Source organism: Macadamia integrifolia, unplaced genomic scaffold (assembly GCF_013358625.1).
Source record: "Macadamia integrifolia cultivar HAES 741 unplaced genomic scaffold, SCU_Mint_v3 scaffold_94A, whole genome shotgun sequence".
NCBI classification, from domain to species: domain Eukaryota; kingdom Viridiplantae; phylum Streptophyta; class Magnoliopsida; order Proteales; family Proteaceae; genus Macadamia; species Macadamia integrifolia.
In genome coordinates, this window is record NW_024870676.1 from 198193 (window position 1) to 218545 (window position 20353).

Below are 20353 nucleotides of genomic sequence, written 5' to 3' on the forward strand. Positions count from 1 at the left end.
ACCATGGGTAATGATGAAGGAGGTATCTACAACCTACGAGAAGGGGAGAGAGGCATCAAATACTCTTATGAGTAAGATTCCATTGAGATTTGAGAAGACAAGAGAATATGAGAGTCATGAGAAGGTATCTACAGTCTACAATCCAAGATATGTATTTGCTTTGCTTTTTTAGCTTTTGAACCCTAGTAATATTTTCTTTTTTCTTCCTTAATCTCTTCTCCCTTATTGGTTTTAGGTTGGGAGATGGAATTAGAGACGATGGAGGAGGGGCTTCTATCAGGTCATATCCAGATCCAAATGGTTGTTTGAGGGGACAAAAGGGGTTTGAATAATCATAGCATCCACAACCGTTGAATTATAATTGTACAAGTGTGGCGCATAGGGAGAGAGTTTGACAAGAATTGGAGACGATTTGAATCCTTGATTAGGTGCCAAAAGCTGATTTGAGTCTTTTTTTTCATTAAACACTTTGAATTTGGTTGTTTGGTGGGGCCACCATGGCAGAATCAGAATTAGGAGTTATTTTTTTTCCCAATAAGTATTAGGAGCTTGATGCCACCTTCCACACTCAGTTTTAAAACCATTTTGTCTACTTTTGGTAGTCATTTAGTTTAAGAAACAACGTTTATAAAATAACAAAATGTTCATTTTCTATGTCAAAATACCATTTTGAAATTAAAAAATGGTGTTTGGTGAACTTGTTTCAAGAACGATTACCTTAATTGTTCATTTTTTTCTTTTAACGAAATCGAAAAATGACACAACATGGTTTCGTCATTCTATCATTTTGCGTTTCTAGCATTTTTTTTTTTTTTTCGTTTCAAAAAAACCGAATAAAGCCAAATTGACACAACCCTTTATGCATTTTTTTTTTTTGTTCAACGAAAAAATTCAGTGATATTTTTCAGAATGACTACCAAACGCAGCCTTTGCCCCAAAAGATTCCAATTCTAAAGAATTTACGCAAGAGTAGTACATCGCGTTACGACTCTTCTCTTCTACTTGGTTTCCAATTTCTTACTCCCACAACTTTCCCTCTGGATTCCATGATTTCATCACGGGTCTCAGTTTCCAATCTCTTTCTCTTTTATTGATGCTGGTTGAATGAGGAAACAAGAAAAGTAAGGGAAGCAGGGAAAGAAGGAGAGAAGGAAGGAGATTTCTTATTACGATTTGGGAGAGAAGCAAAATCATTGCTACTGCTGCTCTCATATCCTGGGATGTTTTGCTTGGAGATGTAATAGATGATTGAAGAAGAAGTAGGTTGCATTCTTCGAAAGGTAGATTTTCTTCCCAAAATCTGTTCTTGATTTTAGGGTTTCAGAGTTGGTCATAAATATTATTAGACTGGTGTTTCTTTTTATCATCGGAGAGTAGCTTGGAAACATGATTGTGATTTTGGTGGTTATTGCTGAATCGATATTTTGATATGATATTGTACGTTATAATTATGGCGATCATGAATTAGACTCATAGGTTTGATGGCTGTTGAACTTTTCTTCGAGGAGTTAATTGTTTGTGCATGAAGAATGTAAACCCATCTCTTAATTTTTCTTTCAAGGTGTTCTCTTTTAATGGGTTTGCAGGTTGCATCTATGCTCATCCGTTGGCTGGAGTTTTATACTTTAGAGAAATTCATTTCAACTTCGTGTGGATTTTGGATGTTATAGATTCTTGGTTCTTGGTGGCGGCTATTAGTAAGGGTTGCATTAAGCTCATTTTGATCCCTAGAAAATTATTCAACTCTCTATCATATACGGCGCTCTGTTTTGCCAAGTAAGCACTCGGAATCACGGAGTGGGAAAGAAATTATGATGTGAACAGTTTAATTACAAATTACCTGGGGTATATGCAGCAGTAGAGGATGAAGTGGTTTCACCCTTTTTCTCTGTTTTTCTATTTTATTGAAAGTTTTGTGCATTTAAGATGCAGCAATTCAAGTTAGCAGAAAGGAAATTTGTGGTGCAAGTTGAAGTAATTTGAAAGACAAAGGAAAGAAGGCAGAACACTTTGCTTGTGTTGAACTAATGAGAGAGTAATTCGTTACTACTTTTCTTATAGGGAAATTTCCATGTACCACCCCTAATTTGTAATCTAAATTGGTGTAGCCCCACTTTTATGAGAAAATATTGACCGTACCCCTAATTTCTAACAGGGTTAACTTAAAATAGGATAAAGACTGTTTACCAATTTCATACTCGATTTGCCTCGAGCTTGTGAAGGATAATGGTTACAGATCGAGCGTGAAGCTGCAAATTCATTTTGGTAAGTTTGGGAGACCGGTTTTATGCTCCATTACTTTTTCAATCTATTGGCCAGGAAATTTTCATGTCATCATCATTCCATTCTTCTCCGTGTACAGTGCCTCAAAATCCAAACAATATGCCGGTTCTTCTCTCACTTTTTCACCCCTTGAGAAACCTGTCTATCCCACCAAATCCCACCTCAAAAATATAGTTTTCTGCTCAAATTCGCCTCCCTGGTTGCTTCCAAATCATGAATTTCAGTCCAAAATCAGAACCCAATTTCGTTCGCAAACTGAGCAGTCGGAAGAATAACTGCTAACAACAGATGATGGTGATGGCAATGGCAATGGCGCCGGTGTCTGCGTCCAAGCCGTGCTTACTAACCTGAAAAGTTTCAACCACTATTGGTGTTCCCTTGTTTTCAGCCTCTTAAATTATCGGGTTGTGCAATAGTCGGGTGGATTTTTTTGTTCAAGACATCAGTGTTTTGTTATATGATTATGATAGCATATAATCAAATCACTTTCATGGAAGAATATGTTGCTGCAGCGTTTTGTTTTTATCGGTCTGTTTTGTATTGGTGGTCTATAGGTCTTCTGGAAACAGTCCAATGTGCTCTCTTTTACAGATCTAAATCAGCACAACATGGTAGACCTGGTGTTCATTCATACTTACTGTTTCTTTTTCATTGCAGTATAATGGTTGAATTTGATTACTGTGTGTGTTGGATTTAATATATAGTGCATTCCCGCTGCCTTTATAGGTACGGGTGTACATCTTGGTTAGATCATTACACATTTGAGAATTTATGGTTTGGGATCTATTTGATTGATAGACAATGGGTGCATGTCATTCATAGTAATTGCAAGTTTTCTATTTGTGCAGCATAGATATATGTTTGTTTTATAAATCTTAATCCATTTATACAGTTCATGAACACTATCAGAGTCCAAAGATTGACTTGTCTATTACATTGATTTTGTTGGGAGCAAGACCGTGATTATTAGATAGGTAATTGGTAGCATGTGTGCATCATTTTTGGCTCTTTTGATAAACATGTATCAAAGATTGGGATTTCTTCCATGATGAACTCACTTCTTGTTATGTAGTCTATCAATGGGACTTGATAAGTAATAGAAAGCATACCTAGGACTCCTAGCTAATGAAAACAAGGACCTTACTAGGATCTAGTATACTTACTTGGATTTGAAATAAAAGATAGAGCATAGTAGAATCACAAGTAAGCATCTATGCTATGAATCAAGGACATTATTAAGGACTAAGAAAACTGAAGAGGAGTACATTTATATCTAGACTTATTAACTTATATTATAGTTCTTAAACTGGTATACATGGTGAATTAGGATTTCCATGCCATTAAGTATCGGCCATAAAATGTTGTAGGCTAAGTACTTGGGATAATTACTAAAATTCTAATGAGATAAAAAGTTTAGAGAAAAGTAACCTGATTCTAGAATGTTATTATGTAGGTCCTATATCTAGAGATATCACCAAAACTAGCGGAGGAGACACCTAGTTTTATCATTTGTCAGTGAGTGGGAATACAGTTACCAGCCTATGTGTTCCTGAAATGTGTTAAGTATTATGAGCAGAAGTAATTAAAGCTCTAGCGGAGAGGTGCATATGGAGTGTTGTGCAATCTATGTATTCCTCTCAAGCCTAAAGGAAAGTTCTACATGACTATCGTAAGAACCGCTATGTTGCATGGGGCTGAATGTTGGGCAGTCAAGAAGCGCACCACGGATAAGTTGAGTGTTGCAGAGATGCGAATGTTGAGATGGATGTGTGGCAAAACTAGGAGAGAGTGAGCAATGACAAGGTAAGAGCTGAGTTGGGAGCATAGTTAGCAAATTCGGATTCGGGAATTATTCGGACGGAGAATTATTCGGAATAATTCGGACGATTAATTTAAGGATTCGGGTAAAAAAGCGGTCAAAAAATCTTATTGGGTTTTTTTTTTTTAAATTGTTTTTTTTTTTAATTTTTAATTTTTTTTAAATAATGTTTAAATGGACCGAATAATTCGGTTTAATTCGGATTCGGTCCGAATTATTCTCGATTTATATTCATTTTGGAAAAAGTCGCGAATTTTAAAGAATTTTATTTTTAATTCGGATTCGGTCCGAATTTTTGATAAAATTCTTTAAAATTCGGTTCGGCCGAATAATTCGCGAATTATTCGGCCGAATTGATAACTATGGTTGGAAGAGACTAAGAAACTAGTAGGTAATTGAATACAAGATTTTCTAATCTACTTTTACTATTACAATTGTTTTGCTTGTTTAATGCTTCATACTCAGATTCATTGTAAGTAAAACAGTTTACACGAATAATTACTACACATAATCATGGTAATCAAATAGATTTTCAGGAAGAATCACTACACAGAATCATGGTAACCAAATAATTTTTCAGGAAGAATCATTACACAGGCTCAAAGTACCCAAACAGTTTTTCAATTACGAAGATTGTTCAAGAGAATGTCTCTCAAGAGATTGACATCTATATTCGATACATGTACCATTTGATTTACACAACCAAATGCATCCTAAACTTTTCCAAGTCGCTCTACTCTATTTCATTGTCTCTGTCCAGCGATGAGTATTCTTTTTCTTATTAATTTCACTCTGGCACTAGGTCATTCCTTTTGTTCGAGTGTTGGGACCAAAGATCAATTGCTCTAATATGAATCTCACGAGAACTCACCCTTAATAACCAACTTGGAAAGTGATGAAACCAAGGCCATATCAATCCCTCCACCAATTTCCTTACGAAACTGTTATGAGAACAGTCTCAATTGGTTTGGTTCTAGCTCTACATCTCGTGTAAGAGTGTAAAATTGGTTAGGTACATGGTTCAGTCGGTTTCTATTTCGTCTCCTTTTTATTGTGCCCAGTGAATCTCAATCAATCAGGCTGTATTTCAGTTTTAGAACCGATCAAATGACTGGATAAGAAATCTTAAATCTAAATTTTGGACCAAGATAGATCAATTGCTCTTTAATTTATTCTATCTTAATCGACTGGTCGAATCGAGACTGACCACTAATTAATGGTAGATCGGTTCAACCGGGTTAATCCTGCTAGGATTTGGATCATGTGTTGAGGGTTGATGTCGTGTTATGAAAAAGCATGAATTAATCATTTATGGGCAATCTTGAATATATGGAGTTGTGGACCGTCACCGAATGGCAATTAAAAGCCCATAGAAAAACTTTTAAGGCTAACATTGGATGTATTAGGGTTGTAAAAAATTTCTTTCACAGGAGAGAGACGCGAAGGAAAGAGCCCACTTTGTAACCTTATTTCTTTATTTTTTTTGCTAAAAACAGGGCCTACTGGTCCCACGGGTCCATACAAGAGCACAAAACATTCTATGTGAGTGGCCCAAGGTTTACCTAGTGGGAGTCGAACTTAAGACATTCAAATTTACGGCTCGTACTAAGTTTTTGCTCAGCACTACGCTACCCCCGTAGAGTACCTTATTTCTTCATTGATATTGAAGATACTTTCACCAGACCATGGATGTAGAAATCTTATTGAATCACGTATATATCCCTATATATCTTTCCGTCATGGTCGTTTGTAATTTATTTTCTTTGTTCTTACTTAGTTGTTACGTTTTATATAATTTTATTAAGTCATTAGTTTTTTTTTCTTTTTAAATGAGGGGCAGGGTGGGGGAGAGAATTAGGTCACAAAAGGGTGGACCAAGTTGGGGCATTTTCATCAATTAAGAGAAAACTCTAAGAGGTCTAGGTGAAGTGCGTCACACTGCATTAAGTTGTAATGGTCAAACTTGGTGTTATAGACTTTGACCACGCTTAAGATCAGGAACGAGAGATGGGTATCATTAGGAAAACCTACAGTATAAAGCTGAACAATCAAGTCAGATCTATCATTCTAGACAGGCATCGGTGATTTCTTAAGAGACAATTAGGGTATATATCTAATGGATAAGGCTCCTACAATTGTCCAGGGGGGGCAATAATATATGCAGTTTTTCCGTACTGCACAAAGTAGCTGTTCCATGATTTGAACTCAAGGCCATTAAGTCGCAATTAGGGAATGCATAGTAATTTCAAAATAGGGAGAGGACTCCTGAAAAATAGTGTGGCTCCAGCACCAACACAAAGATCAATGGAAACATGCATAAAAGTATCAATAAGGGTGGGATTTTTTAGCCTTTCATGAGGGGTGCGATGGTCATTCCTCCCCTATATTCGCGCAATGGCTACACTACCTTTCAGGCTTCATTTTCCTTGTGAATTGGCAATAGCACATTTGTGTTGTGAAAATTTTTTCTCAAGAAAGATTTTGATGATAATTTAAGGGGAAATGTTATTTACAGTAGGGGTGTGCAGTTCTTACATGCGCCTAATAAAGGCCAATGTGAGTACACAAGGAAGCATTCATATATAGAAGAGTTATTTTTCCTTTTATGGAGGTCAAGCTGATCATTTTTCTCTCCCATATGTCAGGAGTTGATCCACTAACCTCTTAACACCTGCTCTTCAAACAAAAACTACACACTAGTGCGCTAGGCATTAGATTCACGCTTTCATCAGCTCTCAATCATTCAAAATTTGAGGATTGAGTAAGTTTTCACTTTGAAAGCGTGAATTCCAGGGTTGAGAACATGAGCAGTACTACCCCACCAAATCAACAATATTTCTATCATGTGCTATTCCTCATAGGCATTAGGGCATTCCAACATAAATCAAAACTTGGGTTTTAGGGTTACCCTTTTTATATCACAATTGCAGTACCTTCAAAGCAATATATCACTTGAACATGTGTTTCTTTGCAAACAAATAAGTTTTCTCATTTGAGGATTGAGTGAAAACTCAAGTAACCGAATTGATTCTCACATGCTAGGATTTAGAACCCTAATCTCACATTGAAGACAAAGTATAGGTGTGTATGTGAGAGAGAGAGAGAGAAAGCGTGAAGAGAGAGGGGAAACTACAAGCATAAAGAAAAGTGGTAGAAATAAAACGTTAAAGTCCCTCCATGTGATGATATTACATAACAGATTTATGGGTATAAAATATGAATATCGTAAGAAAACCTAGTCTGTCGAAACAACTTTGTCAGAGAATCTTGACCAATGATTGGACATAAAATTTTGAAAACTCTTTTCAATGTAATGAAAAAGGAAAAATTACATGATTATCCACTTCTGGGTTTCTCTTTACAAAAGTACCCATCAAAAGTTAACAAAAATACCCAAAATTAGGTTTTTCTTTACAAAATTGCCCATTTTAAGTTAACAAAAATATCCAAAATTGAGTTTGGGCTTACAAAACTACCCACTCAAAGTTTTAGTCATAAAAAAATACAAGATTATATGTGAAAGATGAAGAATCACTATTTTGAGTAGTTTTGTAAACCCAAACCTGATTTTTGGTATTTTTGTTAACTGAAACTTTGGGTGGGTAGTTTTGTAGACCCAAACCTAATTTTGGGTATTTTTGTTGACCAAAACTTTTTGTGAGTAATTTTATAAAGAAAACCGAAAAATGAATAATCATGTAATTTTCCCATGAAAAATTTTCTATTACTCCTTTGAACTTACCCGTTACCCCTCATTATCATCTTTTTACTGATTGCCTCTTATTCTCTCTCCTTGATTTTGTTACTTTATTCAATTATAGTTTTTTCCCCCCTCTTCTTCTTTTCCTTTCTTTATAGGAATTGATTTTGTTACTTTATTTAATTAGTTATCTTTTGTCGTCTCATATTGACCAATTTGAAGATGGATCAAACAAGCCAAAATGTTGCAAAGCCAAGTGAAAATCTGATATCTTTATTGTCCCAGTCTTCAAGACGCTCAAAAAATTTAGTAGTGTACACCAGTTTCTTGCTTGGGGTTCACATGTTTTTAGTGAAAATGTACCACAATTTATGACCTTTAGGAAGCTACGTACGTAGAGCTTAGGCACTAGAGGGATAGTTGACCTGTGGATAGTGGTGAATGGAAATGGAATGGATAGCATCCCAGTTGGAAGAAACCATAGTTTTTTCTTTCTTTTTTAAAAGTGATTGACTGCGTGGACCGAATTTGCGAGAGGGTCGGTGGGTCAATTGGTGGATTTTTTTTTTTTTTTTTTTTTTTGGCGGGGTTGGAGTTGAAGGTCAATTGGTGGATGAGCTGGATAGAATAGGGGAGTTGAGAGAACATGGACCCATAGTGGAGTAAGAATAAAGGAAAAAAAAAANTTTTTTTTTAAATAATGTTTAAATGGACCGAATAATTCGGTTTAATTCGGATTCGGTCCGAATTATTCGCGATTTGTATTCATTTTTGAAAAAGTCGCGAATTTCAAAGAATTTTATTTTTAATTCGGATTCGGTCCGAATTTTTGATAAAATTCGGAAAAATTCGGTTCGGCCGAATAATTCGCGAATTATTTGGCCGAATTGATAACTCTGGTTGGGAGTGGTCCCGATTAAAGACAAGTTTCGAGAATGTCGCTTAAGGTGGTATGGCCATCAGAGGAGGCCTTGGGATGCTCCAGTATGAAGGAGTGATCAGATCCAGTGGGAAGGTATTAGAAGAGGTAGGGGTAGATCTAAAATGACCATTGATGAGTTGGTAAGGAAAGACATGCAAAAGCTAGGCCTTGACCTTAGTATGACATCAAATAGAACTGTTTGGAGGGCAAAGATCCATGTTGCCGACTGTGTTTAGGTGGGATGGCCCGGAGGTGTTGCATTGCCTTTGTTTCATTTATTTTCTTTATCTTTCCACTTTTCCCTCTTCTTTCTTTTATCTTTTTCTTTGATTGATCCATGTAGCTAACCCCATTCAGTGGGGAAAAGGCTTGGTTGTTGTTGATATGGAATTTATGTCTGTCAAGCGGCATATGGTGCATAGTTGGAATGCAAATTAAGGAAAGGAAGGTTAAGGAACAAAAAGGAAACCTGTGATTGTCACTCCTTGCCAGTAGTGGGTTAGGTACTAGATGAGGTGCATAGTATATTCTTGGCCTAAGCAGCGGTGGAGATGATTATCTCGGCTAACCAGCGATGGAGATGTTTTTCCTCACCTAACCAGCGATGGAGATGATTATGTTGCCTAACCGGTGATGGGGATGTTTTACCACACTTAACGTTGTGCTTTTGACAATCACTAATTTTCCAACCCATGAGATGTATTACGTTTTTATTTAATAGAGAGGATCATATGATGAATGGTGTTTATGAAATTTGATGATATAATGAGAATTCTTATACTTGCCTTGCATGAGCACTTGGTGTACTTTTTTTTTTTTAACACTCACTGGGCTTACGAGCTCATCCCATGTTATTATTGTTTATAGAGCCTGAACATTCTCCCTCTTGTGGCAAGGGCATCTTAGATAATAATGTTTGAGGGGAACCTATAACAGGTGTATGATGTCGGGGATCACCTAGAGGCTAGGGTTCCTACAAGGACTGACTAGGTAGACTAAACTTAGACGGTAGTCACGGTATAAGGTTTAGGATTGGGATGAGAACAGGGATGGGCAGCAACATACATGATAAACATAAAGATTAAAATAGAATGATACGTAGCAATAATCAACAAAGAAACCTCAGCTGAAAGTAACTACTGAACAAGATATCAATGGGAATATGGGGGTGGGAACATGGACAACAGAGTATCAAATTGAATGCATGCCTTTCAATGTTTCGTAACAGTAAGATACCATACTGGTCTGTAATAAGTCACCAATAACAGGACAACAATACCCAATGTGGAGAAAATTGATTAACTAGAGATGCGATTACTTAATGTTGAAATCAAGGGAAAAGGGGGATGAGGATAGAAATTGTTGGGGGGATGGGGATCATGCTGATTTAATTGTCACACCCCACCTTCACTTACCTAAAGGCTAGTGACTTGGACATGATCTCATATAATCTAACCAAGATCATCAACTCAGTACTTTAAGATCACAAGTTATAAAATGATCTAAATTCCACAAGTATTTAATAATCAGTATGGTAAATACAGTTGGTGAACTACTATTGATATATACCATATTTACACAAAAGAATGTCTAATCCTGCCTGAACATAGTTACAAGTAACCCATCGGGGTTACATCAAGTATATGCACAAAAGAATCAAAAGGTAAGAATGAGTCCTGTCATCCTCAAGGTGTCCCGTAAGCATAGTCCTCACAAACACATCCCGGTTCGTGTTTGACCAACTCCTTAACCTACAGCCCCTCTCCATCGAGCTGGAGCCTCCACAATAGTCTCTGAGGGAATACCTGGGTCACCATCTAAAAAGCACATAACAAATGGGGGTGAGCTTCCACGAGGCCTAGTGAGGGGTGGACATGTAAGGAATCACAAACAAGTATGACTGCAACAATAATGATCAACAAGATTAAATGAATGCAATTTCATAATCCGGATTATTATCACACAAGCCTATTCAGCAATTCTAAGTCTAGATAGGGTCTTAGTGCTACTGCAACATAGGTGGTATCCCTGGTTTCGGAATTTCCATCGGTCACCCAGCGATACAAGTTGCTTAGGAGCGTACCGGTCCCTACATGTATACTTCAGTACCCAGTAAGCCCCTTTCAATAATCCCTATAAACCACAACACCTAAAACTACCTCGGCCACGAAGGGTTTGTCTTGACAGCGGAAACAACCTTGGTCACGTCGGACGGGTGGGATTAGCTAATACCTTTCCCCTTATTGGCAAGGGGTTGTTGCACTCGGGTTTGTTTTCCTGGCTCGATGTAATCTAATATGCAACAAATCACGTCACAATAGTAAGGTAGTTATGATTGGGAATGCAATATTGGAAACTACCTAGGCCACATTGCACCCACAAAATCATAACCACACAACTCTCTCACTCCGTGGGCATGCAGTACCAGAAACTACCTCGACCACACTCATGGTTCGAAATCTCTTCGAAATTTTTCGGCGAAATTTTGGAATTGCGGTGTTTTTTTTTGGCCGAAACGAAATAAGGCCCGAAATAATATTTGTACAATATTTCGGTCCAAATTTTGGTATTTTGGCCGAAATTTCGGTATCGTTTCGGTATCTCGCCTGTCTCGGTACATTTTATGTGTTATAAATACCATATCTCGGTTGAAATTTCGGTTGAAATTTTGACTTTGTCTCACCTGTCTCGGTGGTTTCGGTTCCATTTGCATATTTTGAAGGAAAAACACTCGAAGTCTCCAACAAGCTTCTAATTAGCCACATCATTAGACATTTTGACTTCCATTGGACTCCTTCAAGATCTACATGTTCAAAGCTTAGGAAATGTAAAGTTCTGTCTCCAAAACCAGGTAAAATTTTCAGAATAGTTCGACGTTTGCTGCCAAAGAAAGGTGCAACTCTAAAACAATGTCATGTCCTAATATTTTTGCATTTTTATGTTCTAAGCATGTTTATTAACCTTAAAATAATTTCCCACCAAGTTTCAGGTCAAAATATGACTGTTTGACCACCGAAACAATCAACTGAAACAAACAAAACAAAATACACCATTTCGGCCGAAATTTTGCTGAAACGAAATGAAACTTTAGTTTCTGAACCCACTGAAACACCGAAATGAAATGAGATTTCGAACCTTGGCCACACTACACCCCACCCAACAACAACAACAACCACAATCTCTCTCAGTTCACCGACACGCACTATCCACAGTTCACCAACACCTACTATCCATATCACAAATTCACACACCAATATGCACATTCCAATTCTCAAATAGTAGCAGTTTTTATAATGCACATTCTCATTGTCATATACAGAAATAAACAAATATAAATGATCCTCAAAATAAAACATAACACCCACTCACCTCTTGTCCGTACGAGTTGTGTACAATCGATGACCTTGTGCCATGTAGCCTCACCGTTTGACGGCTCTATTCATTGGAAATAGAGGGGTTTAGGTTAAAGACCAAGTATGGAAGAGGCCTTCCTATGGGTCAACTGGCCAACCAAAATGGAGGTCAGAATTGGGTCCCAGATAGTTCACTGGTGAATGCTCACCGGCTGGAGGTGACCCACGGGTGAGCTGACCGGCTGATGAACCCGAGAGGTTCAAAAGGAGGTAAAAAAGCTACAAACGATCCACAGGTGGATGCTCACCGGCTGGTGTCCACCCATCGGTGACCATCGACTAGTGGAGCCGATTTGGGATTTGTCTGCCTAGATTTGCTCCCCAGGTCACATGGGTCCTTCTGAGTGATTGTGTATGCCCCTAATTCCATCTGTGGTGATGATCCTACTCATACCTCTTAGTTTACCCACTTTAGGTTTGTTTACATAGGGTTAGAGTTTTAGGGTTGGATTTCATGCATGTGACACCTACATACACTAATTAGCTTAGGAATGATGTTATTTGTAACCTAGGTTACATAGATTCTAGGGGTTTGATCATTCTCCCCCAATTTAGGATTTAGGTTACCCAATCTTTGGGAAATTCGGTTGGGGCTTCATGCATTGGTCTCCAATTTCATTTACCCACAATCCCCTATTCTATGTGTATTATATCTATTTCCCAACTTATAGTTGAGTTAGGGTGGTAGATTATAGAGGATTTGGTCAAATTCCCAAATTTAGGGTTTATGTTACACAATTTGGAGAATTAAGTTGGGGACCTTGGGATTTTCATATGTTAGGTCTTCATACTCAAATGTGAGTAGATAAACTAGCTTGATTAGGTCTCCTACACAAAATCCCCAAGTTAATTATAAATCAAGTAGGTGGGAGATGGGGATTTCTGTTAGCGTTGCCCCAATTAGCTTAGGTAGAGAAATTAGGGTGAGAGAGAGAGAGAGAGAGAGAGAGAGAGAGGATTGAACTCACCTTTGATGTATGTAGGTGAGTGGAGATGATCTCTTTCCTTGCTCCAAACCTCCTTCCCTTCCCTTCCCTTGCCTTCCTTTCTCCTCTCCTTCTTCTTTCTCCCTTCTCTTGTCTTAAGTTTGGTAGTTATGAAATAAATGAATAGCTCTTTATATAGCCACTTAAGTTAACGAGGGCCTGTTTGGGAAATAAATGTATTTTCTCCCGCTACTGGGTTAATTTCCCAATCGGGGATAAGCTTGCAGAGCCTGGCAAGCCTGTTCTTTGCTTTCAAATGCCCTCCTTCGGGATTGAAAGGAGGTTCGAAGCCTTGGGTTGGGGAGTGCTTTTGGACCCAAGAAGCAAATGCTACCCGAGATTGGTTCGCAACTTCTACTATAATCTTAGGGGTGAGCACATTTGTGAGGATGACTACCATCTCACGAGTAGGGTGAGGGGAATAGACATTCCCTTCACTACAGCTGAGTTTGGGGCAATCACCGGCATCTTCAATGCAGGTGAAATTGTTTGCTGTGCTCCTAAGACCAAGTCCAGAGCTTTCCTGACTGCTGAAGGCTTGACTGAGATGAGCTTGACTTTGACTGGTGAGTTGTGGGGATGGGCCAAGTTCAAGAACTTCAGTACTACACTCAAGGTGTTGCGTAGGATTGTCCAGTTTAATGTAGTGCTAGCTGGTGGGCACTACAATGAGGTCTCTCTACTGCATGCATATGTCACCTTCTGTGTCTACACTGGAGTTCAGCTCAACCTCCCTACTTGAGGATGAGGCACATGATGTGGAAGCATAGATTTCAATCAGGATCCAATTGGAGGTGAATGGATGATTGAATTCAGCTGCCAAGAAGGAGGCAGCAATGTAGAACCACATGGGTGGAACGGGAAATTAGAAACCAAGCACCACCTTTCCTGCCCCTGATTCCCTCACTATTAATAAAAATGGAAGCATTAAAATTTTTGAAACAGTGGGAAGGCGGAAAGTGGAGTGATCAGAAATTTTGGTTTCACGTAGGAAGATAACATCTGGGTTATGTTTTTTAAAATGACTGGAGATGCATCTTTCAGTAAAAGAACTATTGAGGTCACTAACATTCCAATGCATGATCTTCATAGTGAATCACGAAGCAGTATAATCACACTACAAAATTAGGAGTGTAGTAAAGATAACCAGTACCAAAAGCACTTCAAATCAAAGTAACGGCACAACGAGAGATAAGGCAAAAGAACCAAATTTCTGCATACAAGACTATGCTTAGGTAGAATGCCAAATACAGCTAATATAGCACTGAGTAGATAAACAAAGAGCAAGATAAAGAGCGCAGGCTAAATGAAAGCTTAAAAGGGGGGGGGTGGGAAGAGGCAAAGAATAGGTTAAAAAATTAAATGGATAGAAGTGTAAAACACTGGAAGAAACATAAGATTAGTGATAAGATATTAGACAGACAGACAGAAAAAATAGACTAGAAACAACAGAGAATAGAAGTATTACCTAAGAATAAATTGTCCACGAAATAGCGCAGTTCCAGATTAAACCAAGATGAGCACAGGCTAAGCAAAATGGTAAAAAATACACAGAAAGTAGGAATTGAGAGAACAGGAACAAACTATAGCTACCCAGTCAGAGGATAAAAAGGCATTTGGGCCCCCTCAGAAAGTAGATCAGTATCCAAGGACGGATTAGCTCCAGGAAGGGAACTATCCTTCGTCACACAAGTGTTTTGGGGGGGGGGGGGGAGCATTCAAGACCTGACCAGAATCAGAAGAGGTGGGAGGTGATGACTTGGAGCCATCCAAGAGAGCATTAGAACATTTTGAAGATAGATTCTTTAGAGGAGGAGAGGTCTGCACATTTAGCGCGGGAGTTACAATACAGAGTTTAACCAAGAGTGGATCAGTAATGGCATCAATATAGATATTGCACTGACGGTTTGCTGACCTGCTAGTCTTCGTAAGAGATGGGCAAGACTGAATGGTGTGAGTTATCTTCCCGTAGTTTATACACAATGAAAAAATCTCATAGAGGAATTTGACAACAGTTGATTCACTAGAAGGTTTGCGTATCCTTGAGCTAAGGATGATGTTACGCTTTTTCCTAAAAGAGATTTTTACTCTGGCACAGTCAGGGGGGAGACCAAGTTCGGTGAGGTTGAGGTTTAGGTCCAGCACACGCCCGACACAGGAAACAGCAGTTCGAGCAAATTCTCGGGTGAAGAAGTCATGAGGAATTTTGTGGACTTGTAGCCATATTGGGATGATCTCCAACTCTTGGTTAGATCTCTCAGAGTCGAACTCAAAGTACCCTAACTGGACACAGATCTATCAACCCACCGTGGGGCAGAAGACATGATACGATTCCGGTCATTCTTAGAAGAGAACTCCACAAAGAATAAACCCTTGTCGAAGCAGCAAACAAAGGAGGCACCATGAGAGGACCACAACTAAACAAGGGAATCGCAAAGGTGATCGCGGTGAGGTTTAGGGTAGCCAAAAAGCACACCAAAGAGGGATATGGGGGAAGCGAGACAGGGTTTAAAAAGGGGAACAGGTACATGATTGGCACTGGGAGAACACCAACAGGTCCGGGCTAGAGAATTACATAATTGATTCTTAGGGAGAAAGCTTAAAGGAGGGTTGGAAGAAACATGAACAAAGGTTTCGATGAGTCGGAAGGTAGGCTGAGGTGAAAGTGATGGTAGAGAGGTGGGTTCCATAAAGGGTGTCAGGATAAGGTAGAAACCCCTCAAGGGATAAAGAGGGAAAGACAAAGAGGAGAAAGGGACAAAGCCGGGTTACGAGAAAAGGAAAAGAGGAGTCTGACAAAACTGAGAGAGAAAGAGAAAGTAAAATAAATGAAGAAAAGGAAAGTTCCAGTGAAGGAGATAAGTAGCCAAACCAAGTAAGTGATGCAAAGCGTCTCGGTGCTTGCAATGCCCACTAGGATAGAGGGTTAAGAAAACGTGTCGATGAATAGATGACCATGTTAAAGGAAAAGATTAAATAAAGAGAAATGAAGGGAACAAAGAATACAAGAAAAAAAAGAGTGAAATTAAGAGTTACGCGAACGGAGGGAAAGAGAAAGGCGACCTACAAAGAGCATAGTCTTTTCCTTTTGTTTGGTAGTTTGGCATATCCTACACCAACTTACAACTCTAGCGACATCCCTCTTTAGACCAGGCCAAAAAAATTGATCCTCAACGAGGTTGATGGTCTTGTCTTGACTGAAATGGCTGGCGACTCCCCCAACATGCAATTCCCAGATTACAAAGTCTTAGAGTGAGGTCCTGGGAATGCACAACTTGCTTCCTTTAAAAAAGGAAACCATCCTCAGGAGATAATCTGAGTGGCTGGTAGGAAGATCTCCACTCAAGTGAATTACTCACTAAAATCAGGGTAGGTGGGATACTTGAGGAACATGTTTACTCGGCTTAATGCATCTGCTGCGGTATTCTCAACACAGGTTGATGTTTGAGCACAAAAGTGTACTCTTGGAGGAATTTGACCCACTTAGCATATCTCTGATTTAATTTCTTTTGGGCATTCAAGTACCTCAGAGCCTGGTGATCAGAGAACAACACGAACTCTTGTGATAGAATGTAATGTTGCCAGTAGCGTAGGGCTTGAACAACTGCATAATATTCCTTATCATACGTGGAATGTCGTTGCTTGGCTTCATTAAGCTTCTCATTGAAAATAAGCAACAAGGTGTCCTTGTCCTTAGACACCACCTATCCCAACGCCAGATACATCACGACTCACTTCGAAGACCTTAGGAAAGTCTGGGAGGCATAGGACTAGGGCCTCCATCATCAACTTCTTAATCTTGATAAAAGCCTTCACATCACTCTTAGTCCATTGGAATTCCTTTTTCGTGCAATTCGTGATAGGGGAATAATGGAACTAAACCGGTAAATGAACTTCCTATAAATGGCAGCAAAGCCATGAAAGCTTTTCACCTCATGGACACTGGTCGATTCTGGCCACTCAACAATTGCCCTCGCTTTATCGGGATCAACAGATAATCATTGTGCTGACACAACAAATCCTAAGAAAATGACTTAATCACTTATGAAGGTGCATTTCTTGAGATTGGCATAAAGCTTTTCTGGAAGAAGCATCTAGAAAACTTGATGCAAGTGATCCAAATGGGAAGGCGGTGTTTTATTGTAGATGAGGATGTCATTCAAAGCAAACCACTAGAAACTTGCTAATGAATGGTTGTAACACATGATTCATTATTCTCATAAAGGCACGTTGGAAAAACCGAAAGGCATGACTAACCACTCAAAAATGCGATCATTCTTCTTGAAGTCTGTCTTCAACTCATCACCGGGTCTAACCCGAATCTGGTGATACCCACTTTTAAGATCAATCTTTGAGAAGATCGATGAGCCTGCCATCATATCGAACATATTATCAAGTCTAGGAATAGGGAACCTATACTTGACAGTGATCTTGTTGATGGACCTACTATTGACGCACATACGCCAAGTGCCATCCTTCTTTGGCTTAAGCAAGGTGGGTACCGCACATGGGCTAAGACTCTCCCTAATGAATCCCTTCTGAAGCAACTCACCCACTTTCCGTTTAAACTCGGCATGTTCTTTGGGATTCATACGGTAATGAGGTAGATTTGGTAGAGAGGAATCTGAAACTAGGTCAATGGCCTGCTAAATGTCATGCATAGGTGGTAGCTCATCGGGTAGTTCCTCGGGAAATAATTGACCAAATTCCTTCAACAAGGGTTGCATTTCTCTAGGAGCCTTAGTAAATTTTCTTAACAAATCAGTATTACTCTATATGGCAACTAGTGCATTGATGAGCCCCAATTCCCTACACTCGCCCTCAAACTATTGTTTGGTTCAGAATTCTGAGTGTCTTCTTTTGGGGGGTCTGCTTGGAGGTGCTTCCCTTGTGTTCCAGGGCTTTTGCCTCTTTGGGAGCGTTAGGGGTTAGTTTAATTTTCTTTCCCTTAGATTCAAAGACACAAGTGTTAAGACCTTCCATAATTGGTGACATCTCGGTCATATAACCAAGGTCTACCAAGGATGATGTGAGTGACATCCATCTCTAGGACATCACACAACACTCTATCCTCGTACCCTGCGAAGTGTAAAGGGACTAAACGCCTTAATGTGACGAGGATAGTAGACTGATCTACCCAAGCAACCTTATAGGGTTTTGGGTGAGCTTTTGGTTTGAGTCCCATCCTGGCAACAACACTTTGTCAACCACATTTATGCAACTAACGTTGTCAATGACGACACAATAGTTCTTACCTTAATGGCAGGTGTAAGTAATCAAGATGTTGGTCCGTTGCCAATTATCGTTGACCTTAGATTGTGAGAGAATGCATCACACAACGCTGAGTCGGGGGATATGAACCTCCTCAACCTCTTCATCAGATATGGTCTCATTTGGCCTATGGTCCTCATACACATTATCTTGAGTGTTATCCTGGTTATATTCTTCATGGTTTTGTCCTCCCATATAAAGATTTCTATTGGGGCATTCCCTGGAAAAGTGCCCAAATCCCTAGCCTTTGAAGCACTTTTGTTGACCGTTCTTTTTGGGTGCAACACCCAATATACCCTTTTCTTTGTCATTGTAACGTTGATGCTCAGGGTTGTTAGGCGGCCTAGGAAAACCTGAGGAACTCTGGGCGGGTTTTTGGAAATTTGGTTCTCTAGTCTGGAAAGCTTTTGGTTCGAGTCCCATCCTGGCAACACCACTTTGTCAACCACATTTATGCAACTAACGTTGTCAATGACAACACAATAGTTCTTACCCTAATGGCAGGTGTAAGTAATCAAGATGTTGGTCCGTTGCCAATCATCGTTACCCTTAGATTGGAAATTTGGTTCTCTAGTCTGGAAGCTCTTCTTTTGAGGAAAGGTCCTCATTGAGGATTCTATTTCCAGAGTTGTCTGAAAGGCTTGAGGAACATCTTGCACCAGGTGGGGTGTCATGCGTGACTGGAGGTTGGAGTTGATTCCAGTAAGGAATCTAGAAAGTGTCTTCTCAATATCCTCACGAGTATGACTTTTTTATTTTTAACTCATTAAACTTACTCATGTACTCGGTCACAGACATCTTCCCTTGCTTCAAGGTGTTCATGCCATTCAACAATTGTAGCCCATTGGTGATAGGAAAGAACTCCCTCTTGAGTTTCTCCTACATTTTGACCTAAATTGTTACTAGCTCAAGTCCGAGATTAGTCTCTTAGTACTCTAATTTTGTCTAAAAGTCTTGGGTAGCTCCAGTAAGCTTGATTTTAACAAAACTGAAGCGAATTTCTTCGAACGTGTCATTAAAATCGAAGTACTAGTACATCAGTCTAATCCAGTCTAATAGGACTTTAGCATCAATCTGCCCATCATAAGAAGGTGTAATGCAGGAGTAGATTACAAGAAACTACCCCAGCAGTTTATAACCCCAAACAATACAAATAAGACTATGAAACAAAGAAAAAAGACCATGAAATAAACCCCAAGGATACAATACCCATACAGGAGCAAAACCAGCCCAAAACCCAACCCGATAGGAGAGAGAAACACCTGCAATATGGCTGGGCAGAGAGAGGTGCGGCCAGGTCTGTAGGAGTCCAATTGAGTTGCACTCTTGGGTGTAGATAGTCCCTAGGGAGGGTACAAAAACCCCCAAAGTTGAGAGGATTTTGACGGTTGGTTGTGAAGTTCTAAGCATAGTTGTCAAGGCGTCGCATAGGCGGCGCCTAGGCGTCCAAGCGGTTTTTTAGGGCCAGGGCGAGGGACGCCATTGCTGAAGTATAAAAGGCGGTCGCCTTTGGTATAAAGGCGTCGCCTTGGTCGCCTCTTGGTGTATTTTTTTTTTGTTTACTTTTACTTAATTATTTATTTTTTATATTCTGATTCTTAATTTTTCATTTGATGAAGTACAGGTTTTTAAAGGATGTGAGATACATGGAATCATTTACTCTCAAGTGAACAACAAAAAAAAAAAGAAAAAGGTTTGGTGGTGGGGGGAAATAAAACATGCAAAGTTTTTTTAAAACCCTCCATTTCTCTCGTTCAGTCGTTCTCTCTACCGGCCGGTGACCTGCAACTGCCATTACAAACCGCTGTAATCGTCGGAGAACCGTTGTGATTCAACCGATCGATTGAACGCGACCCTGCGACTCTCTCTTCAACGTCCTCGAAAAAGGTATGTATGTTTGTTAATTTTTTTTTTTTCCCTCCCTGCTTCGTTTCGAGCTACGATTTCTTTTTTTTTTTT

The 20353-nt window shown here is 39.3% G+C and overlaps 1 protein-coding gene across 4 annotated transcripts in view; it reads left to right on the forward strand.

Moving 5' to 3' along the window:
- Positions 1–932: 932 nt before the first annotated feature.
- The window catches only part of LOC122071773 (shewanella-like protein phosphatase 2), a 36518-nt gene continuing 17097 nt past the window's right edge, over positions 933–20353 (forward strand). For 2 of the 4 annotated variants that reach the window (XM_042636179.1, XM_042636178.1), the window contains exon 1: positions 933–1280. The gene's annotated coding sequence lies outside the window, so the exon portion shown is untranslated. Of the gene's footprint in view, positions 1281–1586; positions 1777–20353 lie in introns of all 4 variants that reach the window. The other 2 variants (XM_042636180.1, XM_042636181.1) reach the window with 2 other exon arrangements.